Here is a 26633-nt window from a genome sequence, read left to right on the forward strand (position 1 = left end):
GAGCTCTTAGTAGGGCTTTGAAGGGAGGAAGAGAGCTAGCTTGGCGGATGTGCAGAGGCAGGGCATTCCAGGCCAGGGGGAGGACGTGGGCCGGGGGTCGATGGCGGGACAGGCGAGAATGAGGCACAGTGAGGAGATTAGCGGCAGGGCTCTGGCTGTAGAAGGAGAGAAGAGAGGTGAGGTAGGAGGGGACGAGGTGATGGAGAGCCTTGAAGCCGAGGGTGTGGAGTTTTTGCCTGATGTGTAGGTTGATTGGTAGCCACTGGAGATTTTTGAGGAGGGGAGTAACATGCCCAAACATGCCTTTCTGCACAAAGGCGATCCTGGCAGCGGTGTGAAGTATGGATTGAAGTGGGGAGAGACAGGAGGATGGGAGATCGGAGAGGAGGCTGATGCAGTAATCCAGTCAGGATAGGATGAGAGGTTGAACGAGCAGGGTAGTGGTTTGGATGGAGAGGAAAGGGCAGATCTTGGCGATTGGATGTGAGGCGTGAACGAGAGAGCGGAGTCGAGGATGACACCAAAGTTGTGGGCTTGTGAGACGGGAAGGACGGTAGTGCCGTCAACAGTGATGGGAACGTCAGGGAGAGGGCAGGGTTTGGGAGGGAAGATAATCAATCAATCAATCAATCGTATTTATTGAGCGCTTACTTTGTGCAGAGCACTGTACTAAGCCCTTGGGAAGTACAAGTCGGCAACATATAGAGACAGTCCCTACCCAACAGTGGGCTCACAGTCTAAAAGGGGGAGACAGAACAAAACCAAACATACTAACAAAATAAAATAAATAGAATAGATATGTACAAGTAAAATAAATAAATAAATAAATAGAGTAAGATAGAAGAAGATAAGGAGTTCAGTCTTGGACATGTTGAGTTTTAGATGGCAGGCAGACATCCAGATGGAGATTGAGAAGCAGTGTGGCTCAGGGGAGAGAGCACGGGCTTTGGAGTCAGAGGTCAGGGGTTCAAATCCCGGCTCCACCAGTTGTCAGCTGTGTGACTTTGGGCAAGTCACTTAACTTCTCTGTGCCTCAGTTACCTCATCTGTAAAATGGGGATTAAGACTGTGAGCCCCCCGTGGGACAACCTGATCACCTTGTAACCTCCCCAGAGCTTAGAACAGTGCTTTGCACCTAGTAAGCGCTTAAAAAATGCCATCATCATCATGGAGATGTCCTGAAGGCAGGAGGAGATACAAGCCTGGAGGGAGGGAGAGAGAGCAGGGGCAGAGATGTAGATTTGGGTGTCATCAGCGTAGAGATGATCGTTGAAGCCATGGGAGTGAATGAGTTCACCAAGGGAGTGAGTGTAGATAGAGGACAGAAGGGGACCAAGAACTGACCCTTGAGGAACCCCTACAGTAAGGGGATGGGAGGGGGAGGAGGAGCCCGCAAAAGAGACTGAGAATGAACGGCCGGAGAGATAAGAGGAGAACCAGGAGAGGACAGAGTCTCTGAAGCCGAGGTTGGATAGCGTGTTGAGGAGAAGGGGGTGGTCCACAGTGTCAAAGGCACTGATCCCGACTATGCCACTTGTCTGCTGTGTGACCTTGGGCAAGTCATTTCACTTCTCTGTGCCTCAGTTACCTCGTCTGGAAAATGGGGATTAAAACTGGGAGCCCCATGTGGGACAGGGACTGTGTCCAACCTGATTACCTTGTATCTACCCCAGCGCTTAGAATAGTGCTTGGCACATACTAAGCACTTAATAAATACCATTATTATTATTATTATTCTATGGAGATGGGGGAACACGGTGAAGGGAGCAGTGTTGATGGCCAATCGTTGCTGAGTTTTGGGGGTTGGTACCTCTCTGTTGGATTTCCAGGGTGCTTATCCTGAGTCCCTTGACACCACAGTGAAGGAGGCTCATCCTGCAGCTGGCCAGAACCCTCCTGCCTTCGAGATCCTACAATCTGCCTCGGCCCAAAGCCTGGGAGTAGAAGGACCTGAGTTCTAATTCCAGCTCCACCACTTGTCTACTGTGTGACCTCGGGCAAGTCACTTCACTTCTCTGGGCTTCAGTTACCTCATCTGGAAAATGGGGAATAAGACTGTGAGCCCCACATGGGACAGGGACTTTGTCCAACCCAATTGGCTTGTATCCACCCCAGTGCTTAGTACAGCCCCTGACACGTAGTAAGTGCTTAAAAAAATACCACAGTTATTATTATTATTATGAAAGACCTGGGTTGCCCATTATTGCAGGATGTGGTTCCCATTTCTTCCTCCTGGAAAGATTCCCTTCTGAAGCTGCCTCCTCTCCCGCTCTGCATAGAGTTCTTCCTCACTCATTTTAGCACCTGGGGATAGGGGTGGAAGCAGGTGGGGCAGCCAGATTGGCAGATGCCACCCCCAGTCCCCTGCTTCTCTCTGGCAAGGCCGACAGCTCCCCAGGATGAGGAAGCAGGTCCTGTTGCCCCTGCTGTCTGTCAGTCCCTAGCAATGTCCCCTTTCCCTCTGTCCACCCCTTGTCTTTTGCTGTTGCGCCATGACTCAGTGGCAGAGAATGGTTGAGGGCACCAGATAGTCCAGTGCTCAGCATGAAGTAAGTGCTCAGTAAAGCACGGGCTTTGGAGTCAGAGGTCATGGGTTTGAATCCCGACTCCGCCACATGTCCGCTGTGTGACCTTGGGCAAGTCACTTAACTTCTCTGTCTCCCCATTCTAGACTGTGAGCCCACTGTTGGGTAGGGACTGTCTCTATATGTTGCCAACTTGTACTTCCCAAGCACTTAGTACAGTGCTCTGCACACAGTAAGCGCTCAATAAATACGATTGATTTTCTGAGCCTCAGTTACCCCATCTGTAAAATGGGGATTGACTGTGAGCCCCACGTGGGACAACCTGATCATCTTGTATCCCCCAGCGCTTAGAACAGTGCTTTAGCACATAGTAAGCGCTTAACAAATGCCATTATTACTATTAATAATAATTGTGGTATTTGTTAAGTGCTTACTATGTGCCAGGTACTTTTTAAGCACTGGGGTAGATACAAGATAATCGGGTTGGCACAGTCTCTGTCCCACATCAATCAATCAATCAATCGTATTTATTGAATGCTTACTGTGTGCAGAGCACTGTACTAAGCGCTTGGGAAGTACAAGTTGGCAACATATAGAGACAGTCCCTACCCAACAGTGGGCTCACAGTCTAGAATGGGGAGACAGAGAACAAAACAAAACATATTAACAAAATAAAATAAATAGAATAGATATGTACAAGTAAAATAAATAAATAAATAGAGTGATAAATATGTACAAACATATATACAGGTGCTGTGGGGAAGGGAAGGAGGTAAGGCGCGGGGGATGGAGAGGGGGAGGAGGGGGCTCAGTCTGGGAAGGCCTCCTGGAGGAGGTTAGCTCTCAGTAGGGCCTTGAAGGGAGGAAGAGAGCTAGCTTGGCGGATGTGGGGAGGGAGGGCATTCCAGGCCAGGGGGATGATGTGGGCCGGGGGTCGACGGCGGGACAGGCAAGAATGAGGCACGGTGAGGAGATTAGCGGCAGAGGAGCGGAGGGTGTGGGCTGGGCTTTAGAAGAAGAGAAGGTAGGTGAGGTAGGAGGGGGCGAGGTGATGGAGAGCCTTGAAGCCGAGGGTGAGGAGTTTCTGCCTGATGTGTAGGTTGATTGGTAGCCACTGGAGATTTTTGAGGAGGGGAGTAACAGGCCCAGAGTGTTTCTGGACAAAGACAATCTGGGCAGCGGTGTGAAGTATGGCTCACAATCTTAATTCCCATTTTATAGATGAGGGAATTGAGGCCCAGAGAAGTGAAGCAACTTGCTCAAGTTCTCACAGCAGACAAGTGGCAGAGCTGGGATTAGAAGCCAGGTCCTTCTGACTCCCAGGCCCATGTTCTATCCACTAAGCTATGCTGAATGATGGATCAATCCCTTGATTGATGAATGTCTGCCCCTGGGTTTGGATTCTCCTGTGTAAGGGTTTGGAAGGTATCAGGGGGCCTTTCCTCTGGGGTACAGGGTCTTTAAAAAACCTCCAATGCCCCCCAACCTCCCAGTACCAGGAGTATAAGGGGTAGAGCCCAGAGCAAGCTGTGAGAGGGTGGGTGGATGTCTCAGATGTCTCAGATGAAGTTGCAAGCTGAGGGGAAGGAAATGGAAGAAAACCTCAGAAGATTTGTGGACAAAAGCCCTCTGAACCTTTTAAGAAAATCAATGGTGCCCTCAGATCGCTTCATGGATCCCAGACTAATGGAAGTGGTAATCAGAACGGAGCCATTAAGGTGGCTGCAGGCGAGGGAGGGCTTCTTGTGGGGGCTGGGGCCGGTGAGGAGAGTGGCCATTAGCGGGTGAGAGAAACTGAGACGGTCAAGTTCAGGAGCCAAGAGAGCCTATCTGCAGGCCAGCATTTGATCTGAAAGTGAACTCGGGGAAGAGCAGCACGTCAAAGAAATATTCAGAACTTCCAGAACTCTCAAGGCAGACTCATTTACCGCGGTGTATATAGAACTCCGCTCAAAAGCTGATCAATGGAAAGCAAATTACCCAGGATATTATCTTTGCTTGGAATATAATAACCCACCATTGTGAGTTCTGGCTTTTTTGAAGCTCAGCAGAAAAACTGAGGCTTTCTCTCCCTTCTTTCTCGGCCGCAGTGTATTCAGTTGCACGTGACGTGGGAAGTAACTGTATCTTGGCACCGTGAGCAGCAGTTTCCTTGCTTGGGTAGATCGCCTGACATGACGTCCCTTTGATTAACTCTTTTGCTTTCATTCCCCATTATGATGCTTCATCAGATATTTTCTGCGGGACTAAAATTCGGCCCAGGGAAATAGACTGTTCCCTTGGTATTCACCCCACCCCAAGCTCCACAGCACTTGTGTGCATATCTATAATTTATTTATGTTCATATCTGGCTCCCCCTCTAGACTGGAAGCTTGTTGTGGGCAGAGAACGTGTCTACCAACTCTGTTGGATTGGATTCTCCCAAGTGCTTAGTACAGTGCTCTGCACACAGTAAGCGCTCAATAAATACGATTGAATGAATGAATGATAAATATTTATCCTATTTAAGCAATCATTCTTGTACATATCCACTTTTCCTACTTCCTCCTAACTGTACATTATTCTGGAGTCTCTCCCCCACTGTCATCTCCTTGAGGGCAGGGATCATGACTACTAACTCTATTTTACTCTCCCAAGTGCTCAGTACAGTGTTTTGCTCAGAGTAAGCACTCAAAAAATATTATCAATTGATCAATCTCTTCATACCCTATTATTTAAGCAGTGGCTCATTATACATATCCCCTTTTCCTTATTCCTCCTGTCTGTACATTATCTTATTGTCTGTTTCCTCACCAGATTGTAAACTCTTTGAAGATAGAGATTGTGTCCACTAACTCTGTTTTACTCTGCCAAGCGCTTAGTCCAGTGCTCTGCACACAGTACTGTCAGCTCCTTGAGGGCACGGAACGTGTCTTCTGACTCTGTTGTACCCTTCAAAGTGTTTAGTGGTATGCACCTAGTAGATGCTCGATAATTGTCTCTCTTTATTGTGGAATTGTAATAATAATAGTAGTAGTAATGATGGCATTTGTTAAGTGTTTACTATGTGCAAAGCACTGTTCTAAGCATTGATGAGGATACAGGGTGATCAGGTTGTCCCATGTGGGGCTCACAGTCTTAATCCCCATTTTACAGATGAGGTAACTGAGGCACAGAGAAGTTAAGTGACTTGCCCAAAGTCACACAGCTGACAATTGGTGGAGCTGGGATTTGAACCCATGACCTCTGACTCCCAAGCCCGTGCTCTTTCCACTGAGCCACGCTGCTTCCTTTCCAAGCGCTTAGTACAGTGCTCTGCACACAGTAAGCGCTCGATCAGTACAATTGAATGAATGAAATACCATTGATTGATCGATTGGTTGAAGACAGGACGGTGAAAGAAGAGGCACAGCTGTTCAGGGGGGGAGTATGATGAGTCCTCACCATCACCCCAGTACTTCTTGTGCACAGAAGCAGCTCACCCTCTTGGCCTTTCAGTTGGAACTCTGTTCTATACCTTCTTTCAGACTGTACCTGGGGCAGCTGCTCTCCTTGCCATGCCCTAGTTCCACTCCTGCTGCCCCTGGGGAGCTATTCAGGACAGTGAGCAGTGAGTCATTGTCTGCCGTCCCTCCCTTTCCCATTCTCGATCTCCTCTTCTCACAGTTGGGATGTATATCATTTTTATGCAGACATTACCGTTTGTATTTTGCCCTCAGGAAACGGTAGAGCCGGAGTTTATTCTGCTCTGGCAATTATTCCTAAACAAAATGGTAATGAAGGGGACCAGGCATTTGGAGGCCAACTCTTTCTAGCTCAACGACGATCATGTTGGCACTTTAAGAAAAAAAGACAATCATTAGCAGATACCCAATCAATAATTCAAGTTTTACAGCAGCTCTGTGATTCCATAGCCCTCCTTGGGGTGACCAGAGCACGTAGTTGCTCCATCCAGGCTCACATGCTTGTAGTGGGCATGCCTGATGATGTATCCATTTATGAAAGGAAAGAGTTCCAGGAGGCATCTTTATGGGCTTTAGCGTAGCCCCTGAATTTGTCTCCTGGGGTGCAGAACATTTCAGTGAGTACATCGAAAGAGCCTTTAAAGATAATCGTTTTCTTTGCTGGGGGAAGGGAGGCGGGGAAGCATGACTGTATTAGTAAATCATAATTATGGTATTTGTTAAGCGCTTACTATGTTCCAAGCACTGCACTAAGCTCTCAAAGCAGTCTGGCTTAGTGGAAAGAGCACAGGCTTGGGAGTCAGAGGACATGGGTTCTGATTCCAGCTCTGCCACTCGTCTGCTGTGTGACCTTGGGCAAGTCACTTAACTTCTCTGCACCTCAGTTACCTCATTTATAAAATGAAAACTAAAAGTGAGCCCCACATGGGGCAACCTGATTACCCTGTATCTACCCCAGTGCTTAGAACAGTGCTTGGCATATAGTAAGCGCTTAACAAATACCATAATTGTTATTATTATTATTGTCACAATACAAGGTAGTCAGGTTGGACACAGTCCTTGTCCCACACAGGGCTCACAGTAGAAGTAGGATTTAATCCTCATTTGACAGATGAAGAAACTGACACAGAGAGAAGTTAAAATGACTTGCCCAAGGTCATACAGTGGACAAGTGGCAGAGCAGGGATTACAATTTAGGTCCTCTGAGCCCCAGGCCCGTGCTCTTTCCACTAGGCCACACTGCTTCCCAGGTGGTAAATCTCAGGCAAAGGTCAACACACACTTTAATGAGAGCTGTTCAGAGTGCTTTTTATGTTTTAACCGGGTTATTGGTGTGTCACAGGACCAGCATGAGGAGAGCTCTTTGGAAATATGGAATGTCATTTTACTGGAAATTTTTTAGTGAGTATACAGCTGCTGGATCATCCTCATCGCCATAGTTATTTATTCAGTACAATTCAGCTAGCCCAGTAATAACCTAGGTTAAAAGTTCCATGGAAACAAGAAGACATGATTTCTGCCCTCCCCAAGAAGCTCCTAGTCTAAAATGGGTGAATAGCACACTTTGAAAAAGTTCAACTCCCTAACGCCAGCACTTAGTACAGTGCCTGGCACATAATAAGCACTTAACAAATACCATTAAAAAAAGGGTGAGATCTAGGTAACATGGCAATAAATGGATAAAGATACTCAAGAAAATTCCACAGCTCAGTTAATACCCTCTTCATAGCCCACAACAATAAAGCTTCAAGGTTTTCCAAATATTCTGCTGGATTGTAGATTCCTTGAGGTCAGGGATTTCTTGAGAGCCGGAATTCTGTCTATTAACTAACTCTGTTGTCCTCTCCCAAGCACTTAGTATTCACTCTGCACACAGTAGACTGTAAGCTCTTTGAGGGCAGGGATTGTGTCTACTGACTCTATTGTATTCTCCCAAAATGCTTAGTCCAGCACTTTGCACACAGTAGGCTATAAGGTCCTTGAGGGAAGGGATCATGGCTACTAACTCTGTTGTCCTCTCCCAAGCTTTTTTGGTGTGGTATTTAAGTCCTTGGTGTGGTATTTAAGTCCTTACTATGTACCAGGCACTGTTCTTAGTACAGTGCTCTGCACACGGTAGATTATAAGGTCTTTGAGGGCAAGGATCATGTCTATCACTCTATTTTACTCTCCCAAGGAATTTGTACAGTGTTCTCCACACCACTGATTGAATGATTCCCCTGTTCTAACCTGAGTGACAGGCTGCAGTTTTATCACTTTCCTAGTGGCTGCTGGGAGTTCAGTGTTCTTGTGTTTTGGGCTGGGGAGTGTACCCTGGCTTTGGAAATCCCAGGGTGGAAATGGTACTCAGTAAATATTTTATAGAAAGTGCTCAGAACACACAAACTCACTTTGTGCCTCCTCTAAGATCTTGAGGAAAGTGTATGGTACTTTGGATTGTGTTGGCTGTTGGGTGACTGGTGTGAGCACCTGTTGTCTAATTGCCTGTGTGGTGGGCTAAGCTCAGGACTCATTAACATCATGAGTGGTATTTACTGAGCACTTACCGTGTGCAGAGCACTGTTCTAAGAACTTGGGAGGGTACAATGTAACAGAGTTGGTAGACACATTCCCAGCCCACAATGAGCCAGGAATGCAGGGAGGGAGAAGCATGGCCTAGCAGATAGAGCATGGACCTGGGAGTCAGAGGGACCTGGGTTCTAATCCTGGCTCTGCCACTTGCCTGCTGAGTGACCTTGGACAAGTCACTTAACTTCTGTGCCTCAGTTACTTCATCTATAAAATAGGGATTAAGATTCTGAGCCCCCATGTGGAACATGGACTGTGTTCAACTTGATTTGCTTATATCTACTCCAGGACTTAGTACAGTGCCTGGCATAAAAGTGCACACTTAACAAATACCGTTAAAAAAAAACAAACACGTGCTCACAATCGAGAGAACGAAATTACAGTCTTCATTAAGCCAATGAAAGTCTCTGTTCTAGAAGCCAGAGCTGAATTTTTAATAGCCGCTGGTGACCTGATCATCATTTTTGAGCTCTGCCAAAAAGGAGATTTTTGTATTCCTACTTTACATAGAGCAGCTTTGTAATAATACACCTCTCCTCCTTGTGCATTCAGGCGAACAGACTGTAATCTTTTGGGTGTGATGGTAAGACTGCTCTTGGAGGGAAATCTCTGATCAAGCACATACCAGTGTCCTGGAACAGATGGGTATTTTTTTTCATGTCTGTCTTAATGTCCTTTCCCCATTCACTGTGAGCAAACTAACTCCTTTCCCTCCTATTGCTGTGCCTGTTAAGTAATGAGAATTTATAATCATTTCTCATTACTTAACAGGCACAGAAATAGGGGAAAGAAGTTAGCTTGCCGGCAGTGAATGGGGAAAGGACATCAAGATAGACACGAAAAAAATACCCTTCTATGATCCACTGTTACAAACCTCAAGGGTATATTTTCATATAGCAGGCTCTTTGAGTTATTTTTTTTTCAAGGACATTTGTTAAGCACTTACTATGTGCCAGACATTGTACTAAGCACTGGGATAGATACAAGATGATCAGGTTGGACATAGTCCATGTCCCACGTGGGGCTTACAGCTTTAATGCCCATTTTACAGATGAGGTAACTGAGGCACAGAGAAGTGAAGTGACTTGCTCAAGGTCACACAGCAGACATGTGATCGCCCAATAATCTCCCCTGCACCTTTCCAGTCCCTCCCCTCTCCTGCCCCTTCTTCAACTCTACCATCTTTCCCAGTAGTATCTTTGGGTGAAATCTGCCTTTTCTCAAAATCCACCCCCTCCACCTATGCATCCGACCCCATTCCTTCACAGCTCATCAAAAAACTTGCCCCCTCCCTTCATCTCTCTCTAACTGCCATCTTCAACTGTTCACTCCCCAGTGGCTTCCTCCCCACTGCTTACAAACATGCCCATATCTCCTCTATCCTAAAGAAAACTCTCCCTTGACCCCAAGGCGTCCTCCAGTTATCACCCATCTCCCTCCTACCATTCCTCTCCAGACTCTTTGAGTGAGTGGCCTACACCCACTGTCTCAAGTTTCTCTCCTCCAATTATCTCCTTGACCCTCTCCAATCTGCCTTATGTCCTCTTAACTCCACAGATACTACCCTCTCAAAGGTCACCAGTGATCTCCTTCTTGCCAAATCCAATGACCTCTACTCCATCCTACTCCTCCTCGACCTCTCAGCTGCCTTTGACACTGTCTACCACCCCCTTCTCCTGGAAACATTATTCAACCTTGGCTTCATTGACACTGTCTTCTCCTGGTTCTCCTCCTTCTATCTCTCTGGCCACTCATTCTCAGTCTCTTTTGTGGACTCCTCCTCTGTCTTCTATCCCCTAACTGTGGGTGTCCCTCAAGTTTCAGTTCTGTGTCCCTTTCTATTCTCCATTTACACCCACTCCCTTGGAGAACTCATTTGCTCACATGGCTTCAACTGCCACCTCTATGCTGATGACACCCATATCTATGTCTTCAGCCCCCTTCTCTCTCTCTGCAGTCTCCCGTTTGCTCCTGCCTTCAAGGCATCTCTACTTGGCCGTCCTCCTGTCACCTCAAACTTAATAAGGCTAACACTGAACTTCTTATCTTCCCACCCAAACCCTGTCTTCCTGCTCACTTTCCCATCACTGTTGATGGCACCGCCATTCTTCCTGTCTCCCAAGCCCATAACTTTGGTATTATCCTTGACTCCTCTCTCTCATTCCACCCACATATTCAAGCCATCACTAAATCCTGTCAGTTCTACCTTCACAACATCTCTAAAATCCGCCCCTTCCTCTCCACCCAAACTGCTACCACATTAATGCAACCGCTTATCCTAGCCTTCCTTGATTATTGCATCAGCCTCCTTGCTGAGCTCCTTGCCTCCTGTCTCTTCCCACTTCAGTACTTATTCCACTCTGCTGTCCAGATCATTTTCCTTCATAAATGTTCAGATCATGTTTCCCCACTCCTCAAGAAACTCTAGTTGAGGCCATCCACCTCTGCATCAAACAAAAACTCCCTACCGTTGGCTTTAAAGCACTCAATCACCTTGCCCCCTCCTACCTCACCTTGCTTCTCTCCTTCTACAACCCAGCCCGCACACTTCACTCCTCTAAAGCCAACCTTCTCATGGTACCTCAGTCTTGTCTATCTCACCGCTGACCTCTTGCGCACATCTGACCTCTGGCCTGGAATGCCCTCCCTCCTCATATCAGACACATAATTGCTCTCCCACACTACAAAGCCTTATTGACGGCACATCTCCTCCAAGAAGCCTTCTCTGACTAAGCTCTCCTCTCCTCTTCTCCCATTCCCTTCTGCGCCACTCTTACTTGCTCCTTCATTCATACTCCCTCTCATCCCCACAGCACATATGTATGTATCTGTTGTTTATTGATGTTTTTTAATGTCTGTCTCCCCCTCTAGACTGTGAGCTCCTTGTGGGCAGGGAATGTATCTTTGTTGTATTGCGCTCTCCCAAGTGCTTAATACAGTGCTTTGCACACAGTAAGTGCTCAATAAATATGATTGAATGAATGTGGCAGAGTCAGCATTAGAACCCAGGTCCTCTGATTCCCAGGCACATGCTCTTTCCAGTAGGCCACGCTGCTCCTGTGTTAAATCCTTTTCTTGCCTTCTTCCCCCGGCCAACTCCAGTTAAGTCTGGAAGCAGCATGGCCTAATGAAAAGAGCACTTTGGGGAAAATGAGTGAAATCTGTGCTCCGTGTGTGAATATTCATTATTTACATCAAAACTGCAACAGCAAAAGTCTAAAGTGCAATGCAGAACGACCAAGTTAATTTTCCAAAGTCTATGCTTACTTCAGATATTCTGAGCTTGCTGGCGAAGGCTGATAGAATGAAGGAGAAACTGGAGTTTGAACAGAGGGATAAGGAATGCTATTCTTCATGAAGCTGGCTGTCTCTGCTGTTAAGTGTAAAAAAAAAATCCAACCAGATAGGTTGAAGGAGTGAGCTGGTTTGCAGTAGTTGAAAATTGCTATTAAAATTCACAACAGTTGCTGCATGTCTTGAAAGCGAAACATACCTCTGTGTAAATTTTTAGAGACAGCAAATGTAACTGAGATTTTTTCCTCTTTACTAGCCACTCGAGAGGCTAGTGGGAAGTGAGGGGGTGGGAGGAGCCCATCCTACATATTTTAATCTTTAATGACCATGATAGAATGTCTCCTGATGAATGAATGAAGAAACCCCCAGTTCCCTCCTCTCCTCCTCACTCTCACACACAACAGTTGATTCATAACAGTTATGAAAGAGGTGTAGGCGAGGGGTTTTCTAACTATTTGGTTGGCAAATATATTTATAATGATGGATATTTTGGTAATGACACCACAGAGGCTGGTCTTGAAATTTTGAAAGACTGTTTGAGAGCTGGGGACTGAAATAAGTTATTTTTTTGTCAGGAATGGAAGGGGGAATTTCAAAAACAATTGCTCAACTCAAAAAAATGAAAGATGGGGGAGGAAATGCACCAATTTCGAGGTCACACAAGCAGGGCCCAGTTGGCTTCTTATCCTGAGAAAAGCGATTTGTTCAAGAGATCATAACGCCTCTGGCATTTAAGAAGAAATGCAGGATTACATCTTTACAAGATCGCTTAGCAATTGCAGGATTTTGAGTTGTGTCACCACAGGTCACCTTCCACCTGAAGGATTAGGCCCCTGGTCAGCAGGCCTGGGTCAAGAGCAAGGCCAAGAACTAAGAGGTCCCGGGGCCTGCTCCCATATCAGTGTCAGATTTTCGTACTTTGACACCCTAATTTCCCAGTCTGTAAAAGGTGCCAGAGGGAGGCAGTTAAGAGAGCCATGGGCCTCAGGCCAGTAGACTCTTAAGCACAGCGATGGTTGATTTTCTGGCATTTGGCATCTGGGGAGTAGAGGCTTATCACTGTTGGGAGAGAGGAGGATAAAAGTTGGAACTTCTCTGCAACACTAGGTAGGACAAGGAAGGATGCTGATTCATCTGCCCATTAATTAATCATAAGATGAACCTCCAACCCAGGGTATACAATATCATCCTTGGAAACTCTCGTAAAATGCCCTAGAAAATTGAATGAGCTGAGTCAATGCATGGGTGGCAGAGCTCGTAGTGGGTAGGGAATGTTTCTACCAACTCTGTTGTAATTTTTAATTTACTCTCCCAAGCACTTAATACAGTGCTCAGCACACAGTCAACACACAATTAATACTGTTGATTGATTGATTGATGCAAGAGCCACCGAATGCTTGACAAGGCATGGGGAGATGTCCCAAAAACCTAAAATGTGTAGGTTGACTCATCCCTCCTTTTCATTAGGTTTTAATAGTTTGTTTATAGCCTTGATTATCCCTTTCATTATGTGGGTTTACTGCGGTTTATTCCAGGGTATTTCAGTCTTGTCTCTCAAGCCCTGTGGAACTTCCGCCCTCCGTCCACCATCCAGATGTCTCACATCATCTGCTTCAAAAACATCTGTTGCTCCCTGGGCCTCAGAATCATGTCTGGGCTTTCATGCTGGAAGTGTCAGCAATGTGACTTCTGTTTTGTCTTCCTGTTTCCAAGAGCTACCTTGGGCTGGATCCCAAACTTGGAATACCAGTGATTCTAGGAGAGCTGCAAAAAAATCTCACGGCCTTTCTTGGAGAAGTCAAGTCAATCCATCAGTGGTATTTATTGAGCACTTACTGTGCACAGAGCACTATACTTAGAGTTGGTAATCAATCAATCGTATTTATTGAGTGCTTACTATGTGCAGAGCACTGTACTAAGCACTTGGGAAGTACAAATTGGCAACACATTGGTACACATTGGTAGACTTGTTACCTGCCTACAAAGAGTGTACAGTCTAGAGGGAGCTTTCCAGAAGCTTTGGATTATTCAGGGACGGGGGGTTCGGTTGGTGGATGATGATGATCATCATCGGTGGTATTTATTGAGCACTTACTATGTATGAAGCAATGTACTAAGCGCTTGGGAGAATCCCATACAGCAGAGTTGGCAGACGTGTTCCCTGTCCACAAGGACCTTACAGTCTAGAGGGGGCTTGCCATGAACTCTGGATTATTCAGGAATGGAGGGTCCAGTTGGTGGATGGACCTGGGGAAACTGGTCCAGTCTCCAGTGGCCCTGAGGTACCAAAGCAGACCTGGTTTGGTCCAGAGGGTGGAGGGCAGAAGGATACTTGGCGAACTGCCTCAGGGGTAGAGGATAGGGAAGGACATCTTCCTGATGTAGGCCCTACATTAGAATCAGGATCGACAGTTTGTCCTGGATGCCTACTATGTGCATAGCACTGCTCTGCACACAGTAAGCGCTCAATAAATACGATTGAATGAATGAATGAATGTAATAATAATGATAATGATGGCATTTATTAAGCACTTACTATGTGCAAAGCACTGTTCTAAGTGCTGGGGAGGTTACAAGGTGATCAGGTTGTCCCTCGGGGGGCTCACAGTCCTAATCCCCATTTTACAGATGAGGTAACTGAACCGTACTGAAATGTACTGAACCCCTGCTTTGTGCAGAGCAATGTAATAATAATAATAATAATAATAATAATAATTGTGATATTTGTTAAGCACTTAGTATGTGCCAGGGGACTGTATTAAGCACTGGGGTACATACAAGCAAAGTGGGTTGGACACAATCCCAGTGCCACGTGGGACTCAGAGTCTTAATCCCCATTTTATGGATAAAGGAATTGAGGCCCAGAGAAGTTAAGTGACTTGCCCAAGGTCACACAGCAGACAAGTGGTGGAGCCAGGATAAGAACCCAGGTCTTTTTGACTCCCAGGCATGGGCTGGGCTTTAACCACTAGACCACACTGCTTCTGTTGTACAATGTACTAGGCACTTGGGACTCTCCAACAGAAGTAAAAGATGCAAGCCCCACTCTTGAAGATCTTCAACACCTTTTACTTAGGCTGTGAGACCCATGTGGGACAGGGACTGGGTTCAACCTAATTGTCTTGTGTCTACCACAGCTCTCAGTACAGTGCTTTGTACATAGTAAGTGCTTAACACGCCAACTTGTACTTCCCAAGCGCTTAGTACAGTGCTCTGCACACAGTAAACGCTCAATAAATACGATTAACACACCAAAATTATTGTAATTATTGTCTTAATCAGAACGAGTAGACTTAGAGAGTGTGGGAGAGGATAGCTATGAATAAAAGACCCTAGGGAATAATGAAATAGATGAAGAATTGGCTATCTATATCAATGCTACGCTGTCCCTAGCAGTGGAGAGAATAATCATTGACTACCTCCCAGAGGAGGAGACTATTTTGCGAGGACTTTGAAGGAAGGCAGGACACACCAGGTCAGAGGAAAGGGTTACCTTGAGAAGCAGATGTGAACCCATTGGAGACAAGCCCGAATAACCAAAGCTGGTTTGAGCGTGACTGGGGCCCCTTTAGTCTGGCCTCTGCCGTGATCCCTCTGCTATCCTGGGGCTTCCTTCTAAGGCTCCCAGGGAGTCAGAACGTACTGCCCATTTTTCTCTTCATGGAACATGGTAACCATTCTCCTGGCCTGGTGTGTCCTCCCGTCCTGTTCATTTTCGGCTCTCTGACCCTGGGCTGAGTGGAAATTTTTTCTGATCGTGAGCACAACCTAGCTACGGGTAAGTGGTTTTGAATTTCGCTGGGGACGCAGCTTGTCTGACTCAAGTTTCGATGGCTGTAATCCTCCCACCACCCTCCTCTCTCCCCCTCCTGTCACCTCTTTAAGAGGGTGAAACCCTGCCAGGTCAGACTGTTTTCAGACCCAGCGGCTTGCCCCGCTGAAGTTCCTGACAAGAGAACGGGCCTGTGAAGGGATTCTGCACTTAATTGGTACCCCGGCTGGGGTTTTGGGATGTCTGTACTCACCATGGTATTTCTGGAGGCAGTTGGAGAAGGAATACTATGTCCCTCATTATCGAGTAGCCAGGAACCATCTCCCTTTTCCTTAGTTGTGTGACTGGCAGCTCCTAATTGAAGGTTGCCGTAGTCCTCTCCAAGCCGAGAGCATCTTTAATGCAGCCATTCATATCATGTCTCGACAAGCAAGTCCAGTGAGCAGTGCGACTGGGACAGGTCCAAACTCATAGCCTTCTCCACAGTGAATGAGGAGCATCTTAACTTGATCACTGGCAGGGGGGCCTGGGCATTAGGAGTCATCATCCTCAGTGGTATTTATTGAGCACCTACTATGTGCCAAGCACTGTGCTAAGCGCTTGGGAGAGTACAGTGCAACAGAGTAGGCAGATATGTTCCCTCCCCACAATGAGCTTTCAGTCTAGAGGGGGAGGCAGATATTAATAGCAAGAGGCAGACATTAATAGTAATAAAGAATTTATAATATATAATTTAAAGATATGTACATAAGTGTTGTGGGATTGAGAGCGGGGCAAATATCAAGTACCCAAAGGTCACAGATCCAAGTGCAGTCAGAGGACTCGGGTTCTGATTCTGGTTCCACCACTTGCCTTCTGGGTGACCTTGGGCAAGTCACTTCACTTCTCTGTGTCTCAGTTTCCTCATCTGCCAAATGGGGATTCGATGCCTGTTCTCCCTCCCCCGTAGAATGTGAGGCTTAGGTGGGACAGGGACTGTGTCTGACCTGATCATCCTGTATCAATCCCAGTGCTTGGTACATAGTGAAATGCTTAACAAATACCACAATTATTATTATTCAGTTGTAGGGAGATTTACAAAGAGGGCATGAGTGGATTTCTAAAAGAGACTAGATAAATAAATCATTTTAATCAGGATGTATTTGGGAACCATGTCATAAATAAAAGACAGCTGACCTCTAGGAGAACATCTGTCTTTTTTCAGCTGAGGAATTTTTTATTTTTTCAAATGATTCTTCTTCTTTTCTATAGATCTTGGTAACACTGTAAGATTTTCACTATAATAAAATAAATGAAAGTTCAGCATCTATTTTGTTTTGTCTTGTCTTATGCTGTTGAGTTGTCTCCGACCCATAGCGACTCATTGGCAATCATTCTGATAGTGAATCCATAGAGTTTTCTTGGTCAAAATATGAAAGTGGTTTACCATTGCCTCCTTCTGCACAGTCAACTTGAGTCTCTGCCCTCGACTTTCTCCCATGCCGCTGTTGCCCAGCACTGGTGAGTTTTAACTTGTAGCAGATTGCCTTCCACTCACTAGCCACTGCCCTAGCTAGGAATGGAATGGGTAGGCCTCTGCTTGACTCTCCCTCCCATAGTTGAGGCTGGTAGGGTACCGGAAACTCTCATTCATTCATTCAGTCATATTTATTGAGTGCTTACGGTGTGCAGAGCACTGTACTAAGTGCTTGGAAAGTACAAGTTGGCAACATATAGAGACGGTTCCTACCCAACAGCGGGCTCACAGTCTAGAAGGGGGAGGCGGACAACAAAACAAAACATATTAATAAAATAAATAGAATAAATATGTACAAGTAAAATAAATAAATAGAGTAATAAATACGTACAAACATATAAACATATATACAGGTGCTGTGGGGAGGGGAAGGAGGTAAGGTGAGGGGGAGGGGGAGGGGGAGGAGGGGGCTCAGTCTGGGAAGGCCTCCTGGAAGAGGTGAGCTCTCAGTAGGGCTTTGAAGGGAAGAAGAGAAGAGAGCTTCTTCAGGAAGCTGCATAGTGTAGCGGATAGAGGATGGGCTTGGGAGTCAGAAGGTCATGGGCCCTAATCCCGGCTCCACCACTTGTCTGCTGTGTGACCTTGGGCAAGTTTCTTCACTTCTCTGTGCCTTAGTTACCTCTTCTGTAAAACGGGGATTGAGATTGTGAGCTCCATGTGAGACAGGGACTGTGCCCAACCCAATTTGCTTGTGTCCAATCCAATACCTCCCCAGCGCTTAGTGTAGTGTCTGGCATAAAGTAAGCGCTTAACAAATACTATTTAAAAAAAAAGATCCTAAGAGGGGTTCAGCATCTACATCTCTTTGGAATTTATATTTGGCATTTGTGTGTTAAAAGCAAAGCTTTTTAGTTATCGAAACCCCAGTGGGGTTACTTTAAAGCTAGCCAAGCCAGAATCACAAGTGGAAACATGTGTGTGGAAGGGTGATGAGCCTTACAGGGTCTTTCTCCCTTTTTAAAATTTTTTTATTTTTCTGATGCTTGTGCTGGCAAAACCACACTTTTTACAGTTTTCATTTGAATCCACCTGCTGTGAAAATGTCAAAAACACATCTTTGAAATGGCAAGAAGCAGGGAAAAGCCAGAGTAGCCTCTTAGTGGCTTCACTTAGAAAGTATTTGTTTATGTGATATTTGATGAATGTAAACCAAAATTTCATTTTCAGGAGGTGCTTGCTGTCAGCTGCCACCACTTTTCCATTTTGCTCCTGCTCCTAATTGTCCTTCTTTCCCCTCTTTTCTCCTTTTCCTGTTTTCGAAGGTTATTCCCTTTGCTTTGTTTCTCTCACAGTTCCTCAGGGGGAGAGAAATGTTGAGGATATTGCAGGCCGTATCTAAGGGGTTCAAGAAGGAAGAGGGAAGGTCCTCCAGGGGCTGGGGTCTCCAGACCCCCCCACCCCCCACCCCCCTCATCCCAGCAGATTGGGCCTCACCACAACAGTGCTTCCGCCTGCCCCAGGAACTTCAGGATCCAACCCTGGCACAGTGGGAACCAAATCCAAGTGGCTGTGCTGGAAACAATAATAATAATAATGTCTGTCTCCCCTTATAGATTGTAAGCTCGTTGAGGATAGGGGATGTATCTACCAACTCTGTCCTATTGAACTCGCCCAAGCACTTAGTCCAGTGCTTAGTCCAGTGCTCTGCACTGCTCAATAAATACGTTTAAATGAATGAATGAATTTTCTGCACACAGTAAGCATTCAATAAATGCCGCTGATTGATTGAATGACGTGCCAAGCGCTGGGATAATTGAGAGGTAATTGGGTTGGAGGGTTGGACACAGTCCTTGTCCCAAATGGGGACCACAGTCTAAGTGGGAAATAGAACAGGAATTGAGCTGCCACCATCACCGAATAGCTGACCAGGAACCCATAGCCCTGTTCCCTCTTGATCTTATGGGCGCTAGAAAAGGCTGGGAGCAGAGCTAAGAGGAAGCAGCATGGCTTAGTGGCAAGAGCATGGGCTTAGGAGTCAGAGGTCATGGGTTCGAATCCCAACTCCACCGCTTATCAGCTATGTGACTAGGCAATTCACTTAACTTCCCTGGGCCTCAGTTCCCTCATCTGTAAAATGGAGATGAAGACTGTGAGCCCCACGTGGGACAATCTGATTACCTTGTATCTACCCCAGTGCTTAGAACAGTACATTGCACATAGTAAGCGCTTAACAAATACCAACATTATTATTACAAGGCTCCAGGAAGAGAAGAATTCAGTCCGTACCCTTGATTTCTCTAATACCAACCTACCCACTGCAGCTTGCTCTCGTCTCTTTCGCCGACGACCCCTTGCTCATGCCCTCCCACCTGCCTGATCGACTACTACTACTCAATCCGCGCACTGCATTCCTCTAATGCCAACCTACTCATTGTACCTTGAGCTTGTCCATCTCACCGCCATCCCTCGCCCACATTCTCCCTTTGGCCTGGAATTCCCTCTCCCTTTATAGCCGACGGTCCACTACTCCCCCCACCTTCAAAGCCTTATTCAAAGCACATCTCCTCCAGGAAGCTGTCATCTCCCCACCTTACTTCCCTCCCTAGTGCATCACACAATCTATGGGATTAAATCAATTGCAAACTTTATGTGGGACAGGGACTGTGTCTGACATGATTATCTTGTAGCTACCCCAGTGCTTAGTACCATGGTTAGCACCTAGCAAGCGGTTAACAAACACCACGATTATTATCACTTTATACTCGGTTACTTCCCCTACCTGTAATTGATTTCAGTCACTCTCCCCCACAGTTCTTTGGGGCAGGGATTCATTAATTCATTCATTCAATCGTATTTATTGAGCACTTACTGTGTGCAGAGCACTGTACTAAACACTTGGGAAGTACAAATCGGCAACATATAGAGATGGTCCCTACCCAACAACGGGCTCACAGTCTGTGCTGGGCTTCATGTTTACTAACTCTATTGTACTCTCCCAAACTCAGCACAGTGCTGTGCACACAGTAAATGCTCAGTAAATACCGTTGATTGATTGGTGAGCTTGCCCCACTAATATAGCTTACTTCAACAAACTCCCCATCAGTTGGCCTTTCAGAACTCTACAGCCCTGGTCTCTGCGAGACCCCTAGGACCCTTGATGGAGGCAGGTCCCAATGCCCTGTCAATGAAGCACTGGGCTATGGTTTTCAAGTGTTGATTACCCTGATTACCTCAGGACTTAAATACAGTACCTGGCACATAGTAAGTGCTTAACAAATACCATAAAAAACGGGTTTGGAGGTAGGTGAAAGGCAGAGCAGATGAAATCATTTCTCCTGAATTTTCATCACTGCCTGAGATAGGTCAGTCTTCTTCCCCACACTTGACAGATGAAGTAAATTGAGCTGAGCGGTGCACGGAGTAAGAGCCAGAAACCAGACAGCAGGGCTCTCCACCCTGACAACGACATCATCACACCCCATCATCTTCTTGGGAAGCAGTGGCTTAGAACCCATCAATCCAACTTCTTGCTCTTGTTTCATTTCAGTCTGTTAAATACAAATTTCACTGGTGTTTAATTTTGCCACAGACTGGCAAGGGTACGTAAATGCTGTCATCAGCCCTTGGGCTGCAAACAGAGTAAAGCTGTAGAGCTAAGAACTGTTTGCTTTTTTTTTTCCCCAAGGTCAATTCTAGAAGGTAAACAGTACCACTTTGCTCCACATCTTCATGGCTGATTAGCCAAAGGGAGCAAATGTGGCCGGAAAAGGTTAAGAATGCTTCTTCTTCGAAAGGATGTTTCTGGAAAAATGGGCTAGCCTGTTGGACAGCTTAACCAGCTTTAGCTTGGGCATGAAAACCATGTACTGGAATCATTAGTTAGTAGTCGAAAGCTCATTTTGTCTGGGTACTGTCATGCCCTGGGGAAAGGGCCCAAACCTGGGAGTCGGGAGTCCTGAGTTTTAGTTCCGGCCCTGCTAGTTGCCTGCTGTGTGACCTCTGGCCAGTCACTTCACTTCTCTGGTTCTCAGTTTCCTTGCCTGTGGAAATGGGATCAAGTTCCCTATTCTTCTCTTAGACTGTGAGCCCCATGTGGGAGAGGGACTGGTTCTGGTCTGCTCGTATTGAATCTACCACAGCACATAGTGCACTGCTTGGCACAGAGTAAGGGCTTAATAAATACTATTATTAGTCAGTCAGTCAATCATGTTTACTGAGAGTTTAATGCTGTACAAAGAGCTTGGGAGAGTACAGTATAACAATAAACAGACACATTCCCTGCCTACAATGAGCTTACAGCCTAGAGGGGGAGACAGACATTAATAGAAGAAGCAGCATGGCTTAGTGGAAAGAGCACAGGCTTGGGAGTCAGAGATCGTGGGTTGTAATCCCGGCTCCACTACTTGTCAGCTGTGTGACTTTGGGGAAGTCACTTAACTTCTCTGTGCCTCAGTTACCTCATCTGTAAAATGGAGATTAAGACTTTGAGCCCCACATGGGACAACCTGATTACCTTGTATCTGCCCTAGCGCTTAGAACAGGGCTTGGCACATAGTAAGCGCTTAACAAATGCCATCATTTGTTAAGGGGAGGGGGGGGGGACAAATAAAGCAAGCAAGTCAGGGCAACACAGAAGGGTGTGGGAGAAGAGGAAAGGTGGGCTTAGTCAGGGATCACCTCCCTTAGGGAGGAGAGGTGCCTTCAATAAGGCTTGGAAGGTGGGGGGAGTAATTGTCTGTCGGATAAGAAGAGGGTCAGAGGCAGAATGAGGGCGAGAGGTCGGCAGCAAGATAGATGAGATAGATTACTATTGCTGTCATGCCTCCAGCCTTGGACCCTTGTATCTCTGATTACTAGGGGGCACGCTCTCTGATTCCATCCCTGCTGCCTCTCTGGGAGACCTCAGTGGGGACTGGGAGCCCGAACAAGGTCACGTAGTCCTAAGCCAGTCCAGAGAAGCCCCAGAAGAATCCTGTGGGCTTCTCAGAGGGCGGGTGTCTGTGGGTAGATGGGAATGCCCACTCTCCCCGTGTTGAAGAGTTGAAAAGCCCAACGTTTCCTGCGAACAGCAGCGGGGCAAAGGGCGGCCTTCACAAGTGCACTGTGCAGAAAATGTCTGTTGGATCATAGCCGTTTTGGCAGTCGGATTGGTGCCTGTGGAGAGAAGCACTGTCAGCAGTGTTGTCTTCAAAGGCGAGGGCCAGCGATCTATACTGGGCTGTGAGCATTGTTGAGAGCATATCGGCAACTGAGTTTTGTTGTGCTGTTCAGCACTTTGTGAAGGGCCATAGGGGTGCCACGAGGGGGGAAGGCACCATGCAAAATTTAAACTTTGTTCAGCCTTAATCTATTTAAAGCTGATTTCACTGAACCACATCTTTTCAGCAAGTAGGGTTAGGGCAGGGCAGGAATTGTTACCAGGACAGCTCTGTCGTTATGTTTTTAAACGTTGGCTGGTCCCAGGCCACATTAATGAACTCAAACACTGTGTCCGTCGTTTGAATGAGGCAGGATGACTCATTAGGATGAATGGATTAGAGTGCCGATCTATAAAAGCTAGTAAATCCATTGATTATTCGCTCGGCCTCTAGGTTTAGCTCTTGTCAGATGCCATTGCCATTTAAGCGACAAGGTGGTTGTTCTGAAAAATCATTTATTGGAGTTTGAAAACCAAATCCATTTACTCCCGCCCCCTTGCTCTTGTCAAGCCAACTGTTCGCTTGCTCTAATCAAAGCCATCTGTACCACCCAACAGCTGGCGTGGTTGGTTTGGGGTTGAAAAAAAATGAACTAACCTAGGGAAAAGAGTCATTTGTGATGGAATGGTTTCAACCACACATCCCACAGCAGCATGGTGCAGTGGATAGAGCATGGGCCTGGGAGTCAGAAGATCGTGGGTTCTAATTCCGGCTCTGCCACCTGTCTTCTCTGTGATCCTGGGTAAGTCACTTCACTTCTCTGTGTCTCAGTGACCTTATCTGGAATATGGGGATTAAGATTGTGAGCCCCATGCGGGACAGGGACGGTTTCCAACCCAATTTGCTTGTATCCACCGTAGAGCTCAATACAGTGCCTGGCAGCTAGTAAGTGCTTAACAAATACCACAGTTGTTATTATTATTCGGTGCAACTGTGGACTGTCCAGAGCCTGTTGTAATAATAATTAATAATAATTATGATACTTGTTAAGCACTTACTATGTGCCAGGCACTGTTATGAGTCCTGGGGTGGATACAAGAAAATTGGGTTGAAAACAGTCCCTGTCCCATGTGGGGCTCACAGGCTCAATCCCCATTTTACAGATGAGGTTACTGAGACCCAGAGAAGTGAAGTGACTTGTCACACAGCAGACATGTGCCAGAGCTGGGATTAGAACCCAGGTCCTTCTGACTTCCAGGCCTGTGCTCTAACCACTAACCCACACTGCTTACTCAGGATTGAGGTTCCCATGTCAGTCCTGTTGGGAGACTTCATCATCATCACCACAGTGCACTGCACACGGTGTGTGTTCAGAACTGCCATTATTAATGCTACTACTACCAGTCCTACTCCAGAGTTCATGCCACCCTCTCTTTAGTCCATCATTCAACAATGCAGCTGACCATTGGCCCTAAGGAACTCAAGTCATCTCTCTTCACCCTACCTACCATCTCTCCTTTTCTAATACAACCCCGCTGTCACCTTTTGTTTCTCTCAAGCCAACCTACTCCCTGTGCCTCGTTCTAGTATCTCTTGCCACGAACATCTACCTCACACCTTCCCTTCTGCCTGAAATTCCCTCCCTCTTCAGTCAGTGCATCACATTTATTGAGAACTTACTATGTGCAGAGCCCCATACTAAGTGCTTGGAAGAGTACAATATAACAATAAACAGACACATTCCCTGCCCACAATGAGCTGGCAGTCCAGTGCTCTCTCCATCTTCAAGACCTTTCTGAAATCACATCTCCTCCAGGGGGCCTTCCCTGATTAATCTCTCGTTTCCTCCACCCTATTTCCCCACCTAACACTGCTTTAACACTTCCTTGTACCCTAAGCACTTGTGTATTCACACACACACCACCTAGCACTTATGTACACATCTTTTAACTCTGTTGCTTTTAACATCTGCCTCCCCTTCTAGTTTGTAAGCTTCCTGAGGACAGAGATTGTGTCTACTAAGAACTCATCACCTTCCTATCCAAACCCTGTCCTCCCCCTAACTTTTCTGTCACTGTAGACAGCAACACCACCCTCCCTGTCTCACAATCCTGTAACTTTGGCATTATCCACGCCTCATCTCTCTGAAGCAACCTGCACATTATATCTGTTACAAAGCCTTTTGGTTCTACCTTCACATCTCTAGAATCTGCCTTTTCTCCCTCATCCAAACTGCTACCATGCTAATCTGAGCACTTATCATTTCCTGCCTTGACTGTTGCATCAGCCTCATTGCCGGCCTCCCTGTCTCTCCCTTCTCCAGTCCATACTTTACTCTGCTGCCTACATTGTTTTTTATGAAAAACCATTCAGTTCATATCTCCCTACTCCTCAAGAACCTCCAGTAGTTGCCCATCCACCTCCACTTCAAACAGAAACTCCTTCTCATTGGCTTTAAGGTACTCAATCAGCTCTTTTCCTCCTACATTACCTGGCTGATCTCCTACTGCAACACAGCCCACACATTCTGCTCCTCTAATGCCAACCTACTCTCTATAACTTGATCCTGCTGTCCCGGCACCTACCCCTTGCCCATGTCCTCCCTCTTTTTTCTCTTTCTGTGGTATTTGTTAAGCTCTTACTATATGCCAAGCACTGTACTAAACCCTGGGGTAGATACACAATAACTAGGACCCATGTGTGGCTTACAGTCTAAGTAGGAGGGAGGACAGGTAGTGAATCCCCATTTTGCAGGTGAAGGAACTGAGGCACAGAGAAGTTAAGTGACTTGCCCAAGGTCATGCAGCAGACAAGTGGTGAAGCCAGGATTAGAACTCAGGTCCTCTGAGTCTCAGGCCTGGGCTCTTTCCACTAGGTCGTGCTGCTACCTCATACCTAGAACTCCACCCCACTTCATATCTGACAATCCATCATTCTCTTCACCTTCAAAATCCTTCCAAGAGGCCTTCCCCAACTAAGCCCTCATTTCCCTTATCCCCTTTCCCCTCTGTGTTGATTATACACTTGGCTATGTACCCTTTATGCCCTTTGGTTTTTACCCCAGCCCCACAGCACCAATGTAAATATCCTTATACTCTACCATTTCCCGTATCTGTAATTTATTTCAATGTCTCTTTCCCTGTTGTAGGCTGTAAACTCCTTGTGGATAAGGATCTTGTCAGTTGTTTTATTGTACTCTCCCAAGTAAGCACATCATCAATCAATCAATCAATCCTATTTATTAAGCATTTACTGTGTGCAGAGCACTTTACTAAGTGCTTGGGAGAGATTTGGTAGACATGTTTCCTGCTCACAATAAATACCATTGGTTGAGTGATTGATAGATACTAACTCTATTGTACTCTCCCAAATGCTTAATGCTATATTCTGCGCAAAATAAGTGCTCCATAAGTATTATTGATTGAGAGATTGATTGAATGCCTTCTTGCTTATCAGGCCATCCAACCTGGTCTGGAGTTATAAACAGAATATTGTCGCTCTATGAATTCAATGAAGCAGAGCGAGGCTCCCTGACCCGAGTAGAAGCCTGACATTGGTGAAAACTCTACTCGTTCTGTGAGGAAAGAAATGAAAGTCTTCCCAAACTGGAATTTTGGCACCAGCCTATTTCTTTCACTGGGCCTTTTTAAGAAGCAGCATGGTATAATGGATAGAACACGGGCCTGGGAGTCAGAAGGTCATGGGTTCTAATCCTGGCTCTGCCACTTGTCTGCTGTGTGACCTTGGACAAGTCACTTCACTTCTCTGCGCCTCAGCTTCCTCATCTGTAAAACGGGGATTGAGACTGTGAACCCCATGTGGGACAGGGATTGTGTCCAAATTGATTTGCTTATATCCACCCCAGCGCTTAGTACAGTGCCTGGTACACAGTAAGCACTTAACAAATACCACAATTATTATTATTATTATTATTATTATTATTATTATTATTATTATTATTATTACGTCTTAAGCACACCTTGGCCACTTCATTTTTGCTTTTTATGGTATAACGTCACTTGGAAATGTCTGCTTTATCCTCAATCCTGAGCCATTTTCTGTCTCTGTCAGGGCTTAAATTGTGCAGGATTTCAACTTGGGTTCTTTTTGAGGTGGATTTAGGAAGAAAGATGTGGGCTGGACATTCAGCTGTAGGGGCACCCGGAACTCATTTTACCAGAAAGAGGAGCAGAGAAAAAAAGAATGATGTATTTAGTCATATGAATTAAAAAGCTGTTTCTCCCAGCTGTGTGGCTCATGATATGGGTCTCTCGGTGGGAAATAATGAAGGTTACCTAGATTACACAGCCTTTGGATAATAAAGGTCGCTTGATATACTGAGCCCGGGTATATTATCATCCCAAAAACTCCTTAAAAACGTTCACAGATGTCACGGGATGAATCAGTACTTAGCCAAAATATAAGTGAAGCACAGTT

General features: G+C 46.1%; 1 protein-coding gene across 3 annotated transcripts in view; it reads left to right on the forward strand.

Moving 5' to 3' along the window:
- FRMD3 (FERM domain containing 3) overlaps window positions 1–26633 on the forward strand; it is a 264744-nt gene that overhangs the window by 111651 nt on the left and 126460 nt on the right. The gene's annotated exons all lie outside the window — the stretch shown is intronic.

Source organism: Tachyglossus aculeatus, chromosome X4 (genome assembly GCF_015852505.1).
Source record: "Tachyglossus aculeatus isolate mTacAcu1 chromosome X4, mTacAcu1.pri, whole genome shotgun sequence".
In the NCBI taxonomy this organism is placed as follows: Eukaryota; Metazoa; Chordata; class Mammalia; order Monotremata; family Tachyglossidae; genus Tachyglossus; species Tachyglossus aculeatus.